General features: G+C 40.1%; 1 pseudogene; it reads right to left on the bottom strand.

Moving 5' to 3' along the window:
• Window positions 1–10,331: 10,331 nt before the first annotated feature.
• The window catches only part of LOC101359369 (vomeronasal type-2 receptor 116-like), an 11,797-nt pseudogene continuing 7,139 nt past the window's right edge, over window positions 10,332–14,989 (bottom strand).

The raw sequence follows: 14,989 nt of genomic DNA, 5'->3' as shown, positions 1-14,989 counted from the left end.
AAACTAGAATCTATCTAGTTAACATTCATTAAACTCAACCACAATCCATTTCCAAATTCCTGAAAACCTCACTTGGTTGCTTGGGTCATCAGTCAGCAAAATTCATTTTTACTCCTCCCAACTTAAGAGTAATATTCTTCATGAATTGCTTCCATGAACAACTTTATGTAAAAATGATGCATAATTTTCACACACATGTGCAAACACACAGTATACATCCTAACTCAGGAACTCCTTGAAAGAAGAGACCTTTCATGTGCTTTCATCCATGTCGTAAGTTAGACTTCAAGAAAACTAAGAACTTTTGCTCTTTCAGAGACACTGTTAAGAGAATGATTGCATTTCAAGCCACAGTTTGGGAGTTAATATTTACAAACTCTCAGAATTTAATAATAAGAAAACAAAGAACCCATTCAAAAATGGGCAAGATATTTGAACTGAAACTTCATCAAAGAAGGCATAAGGGTTTCAATAAGCATGTGAAAAGATGCTCAACATCTAGTCCCAACAGAAAGGCAAATTAAGGTACAGTGTAATGCACAGTAGAGACTCTCCACATCCAATGATGCCAAGGATATAGGGGGAACTAGAACTCTTATACACTTTGTAAAAGGGTGCATACACTTTGGAAAACATTTTGGCAATTACACTTATCACACAAACCAGTCATTTTACTCCTGAGTTTTTTATCCAAAAGAAATGAAGGCATATGAGCAGACTTATACATAAATGTTCTTAACAGCTTTATTCATAATAATTAGAAATTATAAACAACCCAAATACCCATCTACAGACAAATTTGTAAACAAGTTGTGGGATATTCACACAATGGAGCAGTACTTAGTAATCAAAAAGAATAAACTTTTAATTCAGACAATAATATAGCTATATGTTAAAATAATTATCTCAATGAAAGAACACAGGCAAAAAACGGGTACATACTAAATGATCCTAGAAATGTAAACTAGCCTATAGTGTCAGACAGCTAATCAGTGGTTAGCTTGGGTAATGGGCAACCTTGAAGAAGGGCATGAGGAAACTTTTGGGGGGGATAGAAGTGTTCATTGTCTTGGCTTATGTCAAAACATTGATTCATGGATGTATAAGTATGTCTGACTCCCTTACAGTTTTTTTTTTTAATTTTAAATAAATTTAGATGTTTTCCTGAATGCAAGATGTAATTATTCCAATTCTCATGAATTAATAATCTCTTGTTCACAAACCTATTATTAAACCATTGTTGTCCAACTATTTTGAAATGCTAGCCTTGGCGCGTGCTAAATTTGCAAGTATACATGGAACTGTTTCCAACTGATTAAATTGCCCATTTTAATTACATTTAATGTCAATTTTACCTCAATACAGCTGTTAAAAATATGTACTGATAATTGATGGGACATATTGTGTTTAGGGTGATGGAGCTCAGAAATCTATGAACATTCATGGGTGCTTATTTCAACAATGCTTTTCTCAGTTAATGGGAAACCAGACTGAGCTTTGTGCTCCTGACTCTGACCTCAGGCCAAGGGGATCAAGGTCCAAGGACCACTGGATGGCTCACAATATGGACACTAAGAGGGGTTTGAGGTGACAGCAGTGAGGCTGAGGGTGTCTCTCTGCCTTGCCTAGTCTGAACCCTTCAGGAAATGACCATAAAATCAGACCAATGGAAAGAGCAGAGAGGGAGAAGGCCATGACAGATGCTGATTTCTCTCTATCTCTTGAAGGTAAGGGGAAGAAAAAGGAAAGAGGAAGGCAGTAGGAGGACAATGGAAGGACAGATCATTCAGAATTCATTGATCTGTATATCTGCAGTTTCTGTACACACCATAGTGAACTCTCAGGGGGATTCAACATAAGCACAGTCTCACATGCACACACACACACACACACACACACACACTCTCACACAGACCAATACACACATACACACAACAAAGAACTTACATATAAGGTGTCACTTCTGGGTTTGGTCTGAGCTGAAAAGCAAGCTGGTATGTTTCTGAATGCTGGAACAGGAAGTAGAGGGGGAAAAACCCACCCAGCACTCGGTCTCCATCACTATAGACACTGGGCTTCTGGAGTTTTAAACATGAATAGTAATTAAAACTGCACAGCACAGGTAAAGGCATCAGCAGTAGGATCAGACAAACCACAGAGAATAACATGGCAGTGTCTATCCTACCTAGAGACAGAGCCCTGTGTCTAAGGGGAGCCCAGGAGATCACGGAGCTGGGGTGATGGTAGGCTGAGCCCTCAGCTGGGAAGATTTCTGCCGGTGTGGGCACAGGATAAGACCACTATTGTCCTGCCCTCATCCTGTGGAAATACGGGGGGACATGTTCCAGGCTGAGGTCCAGGACAAGGGCTCAGCTAGAAAAAGCTATGAGTAAAAAGGAAGGATTTCTATGGGATTCACGGTGCTGAGACTTCACCCTCCTGACACCATGATCACAGCAGCTTCGTCTCCCCTTCTTTTCACTGCTTCACTCAGTCCCCTTCAGGAGTTCTGGGGATCCCCCTACCCTGGGGCACTGCATCTGTGCCCCTCCACCTGGTAAAAAAACAATTTGGAAAAACATGTTTTGGACTCTCTTCCCCTGGCCTTTATGATTTCATTAGGTTCTGTGGACAACAAGGCTTCAGGGACCACCCCATCCTGAGATGTGGTTCTGCAAATCTCTACATGTTCCTGCAAGGAGCTGGAGTGGTTTTGTCAGAACACACCCCTGAGGGATTTGTCAGGGTTAGAAAGAGTCAGTGTTGTAACCAACAAATGGTCTTTGAGTGTAGTTCCATCTGATGCTTTAGCATCAGCCATGGGTGATGAGGTGTCCACCCCCGTAAGGCACTTCATTATCATGTCCCAGCATCATTCACAGGTACACACACTCTCCTGGAAGGAATGGGTGTCATGGTTACAAAGCAGTAGGCTTCAAGGGAAGAATAGAAGACAGTTCTTTTCCATCACAGATTGACCCAACTCCTCCTCAGCCTGATGTCCAATGCCCCGCTTACTACTCTGAGTTCTCTGATAATTCTGTCCCAAATTATTACATGTTTTAATATGTCCCAACTAAAAGCTATCCTGCCTTGACCCAATCTCTCTCTCATCTTGTTATCCCACTTGTCCACCCCTCAGTGTCTCCATGATGTATGATTATCTTAGGAACTTAAGTCTGTCAGCCTGATGTGGAGGAGGAAGTGGGGCCTATATGTCATTGCTAATGGTGCAGCTCATTCATATTTTGTCAGGGTTCATCCAGGTCTCCAGTTGGGTTAAAAGATTTCTAGCAAAGTTTAGTAGCTATGATGGCTGACTTTTGCCCATTTTTGTCCTACATGTTTACTTATAAGAGCAAAACTATTTATTTTACCAACATTTTAAGTTCCTCAGAAGTTGCCAAGCTATCTTTCTATCTATCCATCAATCTATCTATCTATCTGTCTGTCTTCTATCTGTCTGTCTGTCATCTATCTATCCAGCTATCTATCTGTGTGAGGAGATGAGTCATGCAGAGAGGGATCATGGCTCAGGAAAAAGAGACAGAAGGAGGGACAGACAGTTGTTGGGCAACAGAAAAAACCTGGCCAATCTCCAAATTAGTGTTAATCCGGTCAGAAAGCTCAAAAGGTGTCCTCCTGTAAGTCTCATCTTTACCCACCCTCCTAACCTTGCCAGCTTGGCCAGATCTCAACAAGGCTTAACTTCAGTGGCAGGTGTCTGATAAAGAGCTCTACCGAGTCCTCCATAGTTGATCCTCTTGTTCTTAAGTGACTGCTTCTCTACCTACCTGAAGGTGGTGAGAGACGTTGCTTTAGTGCATGATGGTGGTGTTGCTGTGAGTTACACATTAATTCAAAACAATCTGGGGTTGCCAGAGGGATGTAGCTTTGTGGATGTGAAAGCCATTTAAGCTTTTCTTTTCAATTTTATTGTGGTGAAATAGATATAATAAAACATTTTAACCATTTTTCCAGGCATAATTTAGTCAAATTATTTATAGTCATCATTTTGTGCAACCATCATCACTATCTGTTTCCAAATTGTTTTCATCACCCATAACAAAAATTCTGTACTCCTTAAACAATACCCTCTCTTCTTCCTCTCACTCATCCCTGGTAACCACTAAAGAATTTTTATCTCTACATTTCCCTATTTCATGTAAGTGGGATCATACAATATTTGTCCTTTTGTGTCCAACTTATGTTACTAAGCATGATATTTTCAGTGTTCCTCCATGTTGTAACATTTATCAGAACTTCATTTCTCTATATTACTGAATAATATTCCACTGTATATACCACATTTTGTTTGCCCGTTCATCTATTGATGGACACTTGGGCCATTTCCACATCTTGGCTATTGTGAATAATGCTGTAGTGAAGATTAGTGTACAAATATCTTTTTCAGTCCCTGATTTCAGATCTTTTGGGTATATACCTAGGAGTGGAATTGCTAGATCATAAAGCAGTTCTATGTTTAACTTTTTAAAACCTAGCTGCACCATTTTACAATCCCGTCAGCTGTGCGTGAGGGTTCCAATTTCTGCACATTCTGGCAAACACTTCTTATTTTCAGTTTTTCTGATAATGGCCATCCTAGTTAAGGGTGAAGTGATACACCTACTCCTTAATTATCAACATGGTTAGGTTCCAAAGAATAGGTGGATGTTTGAAAATTGATGTTATGTGAGAGTCAAGGCCTTCCCCTCTCTTTTCCAGTGCCTGCCTCCAGGTTGCTCACCAACCATTGGGTGGCCCCAGTGTATCTCAGAATGCAAATGGCATGGTTGGCCTCCCTTCCCAAGTGGCATGGTAGGCCCTTCTTCCCCACCACACCTTCCCCACCGCAACATAGCCAACAGGTGTTAGAAGTGGTGGTGATGGTGGTTGGGGTTGCCCTCAGCTTCTGGAGCAACAGGGACCCACCATCACCTGGCCTCCTCCAGGCCTCCTGATGGACTCCCATGCCTCGCCACTCCACCTTCTCACTCCACCAACCCCAGAGACAGGCCTCGACAGCAGGCTTGCAGGCAGGTGAGACCTGGCCACCTGGGCCCAGTAGAGGCTGCAAAGGTGGCAGAGAGGCTCCTTTGAAAGAAGAGACTTCCAAGCCCCAAACCCCCCACCACACACACACAATTCCTGTGCCCTGGCTCTTGCCACCTCCTCGCAGACCTGCCTCCCTTGACTCTTGCATGTTGCCTGCCCCAGGCTCACTGCAGGCTTGCCCAGCTCCTCTGCCATTCTGGGCTAATGTGAACCACTGGCAGCCCACAAGACTTTGCTCTCTCTCAGCTGCCTCAACCTCCTCCTCCTCCCATTCTCCCCTGGCTCCTCGTTAATGCATAAAATGATGAAATAGTAGGTTTTTTTACTTGTGAATGCAAAATGTTGGATAACGAGATAGTTGATAAGTGAGGAGTAGGTGTATCTCATTGTGGTTTGATTTTCATTTCTCTAATGACTGATGGTATTGAATGACACAGAGGCATCAAAAGAAAATGGAAGGAATACAAAGTCACTGTACCAAAAATAATAGGTCACTATTCAACCATTTCAGGATGGTAGCATATGATCAAGACCATGATACAGAAGGAATAAGTCTAAGCTGCATTGAAGGCATTGGCAAAAAACAAGCCTCCAGGAATTGACAGAATACCAATTGAGACGTTCCAATAAATAGATTCAGCTCTGTAGGTGTTCACTCCTCTATGCCAAGAAATTTGGAAGATGGCTACCTGTCCAACTGACTGGAAGAAATCCATATTTGTGCCCATTCCAAAGAGACGTGATCCAACAGAATATGGAAATGATAAAAAATGTCATTAATATCACACACAAGTAAAATTTTTGCTGAAGATCATTCAAAAGTGGTTGCAGCAGGAAATCAACAGGGAACTGCCAGAAACTCAAGCTGAATTCAGAAGAGGATGTGGAATAAGGGATATCATTGCTGATGTCAGATGGATCTTGGCTGAAAGCAGAGAATATCAGAAAGAGGTTTACCTGTGTTTTTTTGACTGTGGAAAGGCATTTGACTGTGTGGATCATAACAAATTATGGATAACATTTGAAGAATGGGAATTCCAGAACACTTAATTATACTCATAAGGAGCCTGTACACAGACCAAGAGGCAGTTGTTTGAACAGAACAAGGGGATAGTGTGTGGTTTAAACTCAGGAAAGATGTATGTCAGGGCTGTATCCTTCCACCATATTTACTCAATCTGTATGCTGAGCAAATAATACAAGAAGCTGGACTATATGAAGAAGAACAGAGCATCAGGACTGGAGCAAGACTGATTAACAACCAGTGATATGCTGATGGCACAACTTCACTTTCTAAAAGTGAAGAGGACTTGAAGTACTTACTGATGAAGACAAAAGACTAGAGCCTTCAGTATGGATTACAACTCAACATAAAGAAAATAAAAATCCTCACAACTAGACCAGTAAGCAACATCATGGTAAAGGGAGAAAACATTGAACTTGTCAAGGATTTCATTTTACTTGGATCCACAATCAACACTCATAGGAGTGGCACTCAAGAAATTAAATGATGTATTGCATTGGGCAAATCTCATGCAAAAGACCTCTTCAAAGTGTTAAAAAGCCAAGATGTCACTTTGAAGACAAAGGTGTGCCTGACTCAAGCCATGATATTTTCAATCACTTCATAACTTTCACACGGTGGTTGCAACAATGGGCTGAAGCATAACAACAACTATGAAGATGAAGCAGGACCAGACAGTGTTTTGTTCTGTTGTACACGTGGTTGCTATGAATCAGAACTGACTCAATGGCACCTAAGAAGATGCCATATGTACATGAAAGCTGGACAATGAATAAGGAAGATCAAAGAAGAATTGATGCCTTTGAATTATGGTGTTGGTGAAGAATATTGACTATACCATGAACTGGCAGAAGAACAAACAAATCTAGCTTGGAAGAAGTACAGGCTCCTCCTTAGAAGTAAACATGGAGAGATTTCTCACATACTTTGGACATGTTATTAGAAGGGAACGGTTCCTGGAGAACGCCATCATGCTTGGTAAAACAGAGAGTCAACAAAAAAGAGGAAGACCTTCAATGAGATGGATTGCCACAGTGACTTCAACAATGGCCTCAAACATAACAGTGACGGTGAGGATGGCTCAGGAATGGCAGTGTTTCTTTCTGTAGTACATAGAGTCGCCATGAGTGGAAACTGACTCCATAGCACCTGACAACAATGACTGATAAGGTTGAGCATCTTATCATAAGCTTATTGGCCATTTGTATAACTTCTGTGTGAAATGTCTGTTCAAATTCTCTGCCCTTTTTAGTTGGCTTGTTTCTCTTTTTATTATTGAGTGATGGGAGTTCTTTATGTATTCTGGATATTACTCTTTAACACATATGGTTCCCAAATATTTTTCCCAGTCTGTATGTTGTCTCTTCACTTTTTTGATTAGTCCTTTGAAGGACAAAATTTTTCAATTTTGATGAAGTCTTATTGGTCTATCGTGTCCTCCTACTTTGTTCTTTTTTTTTTTTTTTTTTTTTTTTTTTTTTTTTTTTTGGCAAGGTTTCTTTGGTTATTTAGGGACTTTTGCAGATCCATATAAATTTGAGGATTGGCTTTTCCATTTCTCCAAAGAAAGTTGTTGGAACTTTGAGCAGAAATTGAGTTCAATCTATAGATTGCTTTTGGTAGTGTTGACTTCTTAACAATATTGTCTTCCAATCTATGAACACAGAATGCCCTTCCATTTATTTAGGTCTCTTAAAATTTCTTTCAGTAAAGATTTATAGTTTTCAGTGTACAAGTCTTTCAAAGCTTGATCAGATTTATTCCTAGGTATTTTATCCTTTTAGACGCTATTGTCAATGGAATTATTTCCTTAATTTTCTTTACTGAATGCTCATTGCTGATATATAGAAATCTGATTAACTTTGTGTGCTGACTTTTTAGCCTGCCACTTGGTTGAATGGATTCATCAGCCCTAGTAGCTTTCTCAGAGCGCTGGTGATGCAGTGGTTAAGCGTTCGGCTGCTAACTAAAATGTCGGCAGTTCGAATCCACCAGCTACTCCTTGGAAACCTTATGGAGCAGTTCTACTCTACAGGATCCCTATGAGTCTCAAGCGACTCGATGGCAAGAGTTTATTTATTTTTCTTTTTTTGGTTTTTAGTAGCTTTCTTTTGGATTCTTTGGGTTTTCTATGTATAAGATCATGTCATTTGCCAATGAGAATAGTTTTATTTCTCCCTTCCTGATTTGGATACCTGTTATTTCTTTTTTCCTGCACAATTGCGGTGGCTAGGACTTCCGGTAAAATATAGGATAATAGTGATGAGAACAGGCAAGTTTGTCTTGTTTCAGGTAATAGGGAAAAGCTCTCATTCTTTCTTCATTGAGTACGTTAGCTGTGAACTTTTCATAGGTGCCCTTTATCATGTTGAGGAATTTCCCATCTATGCCTAGTTTGTTGAGTGTTTTTATCATGCAAAGTTGTTGGATGTTGTCAAATTCCTTCTCTGCATTGATTGAGATTATCGTTTAGCTCTTTTCCTTTGTTCTATTAACGTGGTATATAACATTGATTTTCTAATGTTGAAACATCTTTGCATTCCTAGGATAAATCCTACTTGATTATGGTGCAAAATCCTATTAATACGCTGTTGGAATTGTTTTGCTAGTCTTTTGTTCAGGACTTTCGCATCAATATTCACAAATATACACAAAGGATATTGGTCTGTTTTCCTTGTGGTGTCTTTGTCTGGCTTTAGAATCAACGTAATATCAGTCTCACAGATTGAGTTGTGAAGTGCTACCTCCTCTTCTAGTTTTGGAAGAGTTTGGGAATGACTGGGGTTGTTTCTTGTATAAATGTTGGGTAGAATTTCCAAGTGAAGCCATGTGGTTCAGGACGTTTATTTACTCACTACAATAAAAAAGTAACACATGTTCATTATAAAAATTTTGGAAAATTCAGATACACAAATAAGGAAATAAAAATCACCTGTAATCCCCCTACATCCTCCCGAAAAAGAAAGTGAGAGGACACTGAAAATTTGGAAATAACCCAAATATCCTTAAGTGGAAGAATGTATGAATAAACTGTGTTATATACATATAACAGAATAATAGTCATTAAAAAGGATGCACTCATACATGCTAAATGTAGACTAACCTCGAAAACATTATGCAAAGTGAAAGAAACCAGACAAAAAAAGTCAAATTTTGTATGACTTCATCTTTGTAAAGTATCCAGACTGGTCAAATCTATACTGAAACACAGCAGATAGATGGTTGCCAGGGCATCAGAGAAGGGAGGAATGAGAAATAACCTCTCAATGGGCAATGGGTATTATTTTGGAGTGATGAGTATTTCCTGAAACTAGACAGAGGTGGTGGTTGCAGGATATTGTGGATTTATTGTTGTTGTTGTTAGGTGCCCTTGAGTTGATTTCAACAAATAGCAGCCCAATGTGACAGAATAGAACTGCTCCATAGGGTTTTCTAGGCTGTAATCTTTATGGGAGCAGATAGCCAGGTCTTTCTCCCTTGGAGCCACTGGATAGATTCCAACCACCAACCTTTTGGTTAGCAGGTAAGCACTTAACCATTGTGCCACCAGGGTTCTTCTGTGGATTCATTAAATGCTACTGATTTGTTCACTTCAAAACAGTTCATTTTATGTTTATAAGAATTTTACCTCAATGATAAAACCATTCTGTCAATTCTGGTATTTAGGGGAAAAGTAAGCACAAACACAAAAAGCAATTAATTGGAGGAAGAAATCATGTAGGTAAGAAATCATTCCACCTGTAGTGAGTTATCTTTATGTGATAAAGATAACATTTAAAACCGTTGGGCAACAATGTTTGAATAAGAGGTTTTGGGACAACAGATTAAACAATTGTAAAAAAAAAAAAAAGTTGACTACCTCTTGAATTCAGAAAAAATTCCAAAAATATTACAAAGCTACAATTAACATTAAAAATGTCTAAAAGTATCAGAAAAGAACAGAATAGGAAGCATGAATATAACTTAGATATTTCACAAAAAAGTGATTGTTCATAGTGTCTGTCAGTTGATTAAAGAAATTATAGGAATTAATTCGTAAGCAACATTTTGCAGATAGACATTAATCCAAAGTGACATTTGTATTTGTGAGCCATAAAGGCTGGCTGAGGATAGTTGTACACAAAGACTCCTGAATAAAAGGAGGGAAAATTTGTTGAAAAGTAAAGAAGTAAAGCAGTTTCAGTTATTTTCTAACATCTCAATGTAAAATGAGGGTGATTTATTATTCACTAGCCTGAAGAAGTGATAGACACTAGAGAGAGTAATTCTTCAAACACCTATTTCCCCCAGAATCTATTTTATCCCTTAGTCCTTTCAAGGTATTCTTATCAGGCTTTATCAGAGTAATGTAGCACTTGGGGGCAAAGATGCAGCCTAGTAGCCCCACGCTGGAGGCCAAGATGGAGAATATCTCCACGACCACCATGGCCTTCCCCCTTGGTGCTATGGTAGACAGGGAGGAAGGTGACCCAGACACTGCAGAACACCAACATGCTGAATGTCAAGACCTTGGCCTCACTGAAGGTGTCAGGCAGGTTCCTGGCCAGGTAAGCCAAGGAAAAAGTCCCCAGGACCAATGATCCCAGGTATCCCAGGACACAGTAGAAGGCAGTGACTGAACCCTTGTTGCACTCAATGATGAGGTTTCTGGGCTCACAGTGTGGGTCTATATCAATGAAAGGGGAAGAGGTCCCTAGCCAGATCCCACAGATAATCACTTGGATCAGGGTGCAGTTGGGAACTACAGAGTTAGGAGCCCCTGAAACCAGCAACTGCCTCATGGTTCTTCTGGGTCTCATGGCCTTGAATGCCAGAATCACAGTAATGGTTTTGGCCAAAACAGTGGAAACAGCCACAGTGAACACAACTCTAAATGTGATTTGTTGGAGGATGCATGTGGCTGTGTTGGGATGGCTAATGAAGAGTAAAGAGCAGAGGAAGCACAGGAGGAGGGAGAGGAGCAGGATGCAGCTGAGAGACCAGTTGTTCACCTTGACTGTGGGAGTGTCTCAGTGCTCCACAAAGACCCATAGAACCACAACCGTGACAACAGAGAAGCACAGAGCTGTGCAGGTCAGAGCCAGAGCCATCCCCAAAGAATCCTCGAAGGCCGGGAATGTCACAACATTTGGCAGGCAGCAATCTTGCTCAATGTTGGGACACTGACTTTTGAGACACTCTGTACATTGATCTCTATCTGGAAAGAAAAGTAAGTGGATATGTGAGACAGAAAATGGAACTTAGCTTTCTTTCAAATCTCTAAACATGCCATGTAGAAACAATTTTGTTTTTAAATTTCCTTGTCCAAGAATCCCCTCTTCACCTTATTTAACTGACACCTCCCTATTTACTTTTAAAATCTCAACTCAAAGACCAGAAGAGGCCTCAGTAAGTGGAAAAACATACCATGTTAGTGGATAGGAGACTCAACATTGTGAAAATGTCAATTCTATCCAAAGCGCTCTACAGATACAATGCAATCCTGATCCAAATTGCAATGACAATTTTTTAACTAGATGGAGAAACAAATCACCAGCCTCACAAGGAAAGGGAATAGGCCCTGGGCAAGTAAAGCATTACTGAAGAAGAACAAGGTGAGAGGCCTCATGCTACCTGATTTTAGAAGTTATTATACTGCCACGGTAGTCGAAATAGCCTGTTACTGGTAAAACACCAGATACATAGACCAGTGGAACAGAATTGAGAACTCAAATGTAAATTCATCCACCTATGAGCAGGTGATATTTGACAAAGGCCCAAAGTCCTTTACATGCGGGAAAAGAGAGTCTCTTTAACAAGTGGTGGTGACATAATTGGATATCCATATGCAAAAAAATTAAACAAGCCCATACCTCACACCATGTACAAAAACTAAGTCAAAATGGATCAAAGACCTAAATATAAAATCTAAAACGATAAAAATCATGGAAGAAAAAATAAATAGCATAAACAGTATACAAACCATAACTAACAATGCACAAACACCAGAAGAAAAACTAGATAACTGGGAGCTCCTAAAAATCAAACACCTATGCTCATCAAAAGACTTCACCAAATGAGTAAGAAGAGAATTTATAGACTTGGAAAAAAATTTTGACTATAACTTACCCGATAAGGATCTAAGCTCTAAAATCTGCAAGATACTGCAACACCTCAACAACAAAAAGACAAATAATCCAATTAAAAAATGGGCAAAGGATATGAACAGATACTTGACCAAAGAAGACATTCAGGTGGCTAACAGATACATGACAAAATGTTCACAATCATTAGCCGTTAGAGAAATGAAAATTAAAACTGTAATGAGGTACCATCTCACCCCAACAAGAGTGGCATTAGTCCAAAAAACACAAAATAATAAATGTTGGAGAGGTTGTTGAAAGACTGGAGGACTTATGCACTACTGGAGAGAATGTAAAATGGTACAACCACTTTGGAAAACAATTTGGCTCTTCCTTAAAAAGCTAGAAATAGAAGTACCATAAGATCCAGCAATCCCACTCCTTGGAATATATCCTAGAACAATAAGAGCCATCACAGGAATAGATATACACACATCCCTGTTCATTGAAGCACTGTTCACAGTAGCAAAAAGATGGAAACAATCTAGGTGCCCATCAACAGAAGAATGGATAAACAAATTATGTTACATACACCCAATGGAATACTACACAACAATAAAGAACAATGATTAATCCATGAAACATCTCACAACATGGATGAATCTGGATGGCATTATGCTGAGTGAAATTAATCAGTCGCAAAAGGACAAATATTGTATGATCACTATTATAAGAACTCAAGAAAAGCTTTAAACACAGAAGAAAGCATTCTTTGATGGTTACTAGGGTGGGGAGGGAGGGGGAGTAAATTCACTAACTAGATAGACAAGAATCATCTTAGGTGAAGGGAAGGACAACACACAATACAGGAGAATACAACACAACTGGACCAAAGCAAATGCTGAGAAGTTTCCTGAAGACAACCAAACACTTGGAGGGACAGAGTAGCTGGGGCTGGCGCCTGGGGACCATAGTTTCAGGAGACTTCTAGGTCAATTGGTGTAACAAGGTCTATTAAGAAAATGTTCTGCACCCACTTTGGTGAGTGGTGTCTGGGGTCTTAAAAGCTTTCGTGTGGCTATCATTGGCCCCAGTCCACTTGGAGCAAAGGAGAATGAATAACACCAAAGACTCAAGAGACAAAATGTCCACATAAACCAGAGACTCCATCAGCCTGAGACCAGAAGAACTAGATGGTGCCTGGCTACCATCAATGACTGCCCTGACAGGGAACACAGAAGACAGTCCCAGATAGACCGGGAGAAAAATGTGGAGCAAAACTCAAATTCACGTAAAAAGACCAGACTTAATGGTCCAACAGAGACTGGAAGAACTCCCAAAAGTATGGCCCCTGGATGCTGTATTAACCCAGAACTAAAACCATTCCCTAAGCCCACTCTTCAGACAAAGATTAGAATGGACTATAAACCAAACAAAATACTCTTGAGGAATGTGCCTCTTAGAGACCAAATGGGCAGCTCCTGTCGGGAGGCAGGATAAGAAGGCAGGAAAGGACTGGAATTGATTGAATGGACACAAGAAACCAGGGGTGGAAAGGGGGAGAGTGCTGTCACATTGTAGGGATTGCAAATAATGTCACATAACAATATGTGTATAAATTTTTGTGTGAGAAATTAACTTGAGCTGTAAACTTTCGCCTAGCACAATTAAAAAAACAAAACAAAACTCAACTCAAATATCACTTTTCCATGAAAAATTATGTGACTTGTCAAAATAGCAGTATATGTTGTAGTTAATTGCCATCCAGTTGGCTTCACTCATGGCGACCAGATGTGTGCAGAGCAGAACTGTGCTCCATAGGGTTTTCAGTGTCTTTGATCTTTTGGAAGCAGATCACCAGGCCTTTCTTGTGAGGTGCCTCTGGGTGGGTTCAAATCTTAGTCAAGTGCTTAACCATTGGTGCCTCCTAGGGACTCCTGGAGGCTCATAAGAGGTGAGAGAAACTGATGGTGGGATTTTGCCAGTTTGTACCTGTCTGATTTAGATATTTCTCTCTCTGGACACAAAATACAATCAAAGCAGCAGGCAGCTTTCCCTTCCTGAGGAATTTTCCTGAATCCTGGGCCACAGCTCTTGCTACACACAGAGTGGGGAGTCTGAAAGAAGGGTATCATTGATAATAATTAAATAATATATGATTGAATAATAACATTTTGTAATGAAATAATATTGTATATTATTTTGTTTTTGTTGAGTGCTGTCGAGTGATTCCAATTCATAACGACCCTAAAGGACGGAGTAGAACTGCGTCACAGGGTTTTCTAGGCTGTGGCCTTTGTGCCAGTCTGCTTCCATAAAGACTACAGCCTTGGCAGCAGTGGGTTTGGTTTTTGGTTTTTTAACCTTTACGGAAGCAGATTGCCGGGTCTTTCTCCCATGGAGCCACTGTTACTTTTGAACCACCAACCTTTCAGTTAGCAGGTATACACTTAAACATTGCACCAGCAGGACTCCTTAACATTGTTTTAGATGTCTCAGAACTTATTATTTTTGAAGTCACCTGCAAGATTTGACCATGATGCGCGCACCCAGGGAGGTCAAAATAAAATCAAGATCCAGCCTTTTGTTGCAAGCTAAATACAATAAAATTTGTTTCCTAGAAAAAAAAGCAAATGAGCAAAAGCAATTTAAATTGTGAGTACAAGTCATCAAAATTTTGTTGTTAGGTGCCACCTAGTTGGTTCTGACTCATAGCGACCCTATGTACAACAGAATGAAACACTGCCCCGTCCTGTGCCATCCTCACAATCGTTGTTATGCTTGAGCCCATTGTTGCAGCCACTGTGTCAAACCAACTCATTGAGGGTCTTCCTCTTTTTTGCTGACC

This window comes from Trichechus manatus, unplaced genomic scaffold, assembly GCF_000243295.1.
Source record: "Trichechus manatus latirostris isolate Lorelei unplaced genomic scaffold, TriManLat1.0 scaffold00057, whole genome shotgun sequence".
Taxonomy (NCBI): domain Eukaryota; kingdom Metazoa; phylum Chordata; class Mammalia; order Sirenia; family Trichechidae; genus Trichechus; species Trichechus manatus.
The sequence above is the reverse complement of the archived record's forward strand: the minus strand, read 5'-3'. Positions and strand labels throughout refer to the sequence as shown.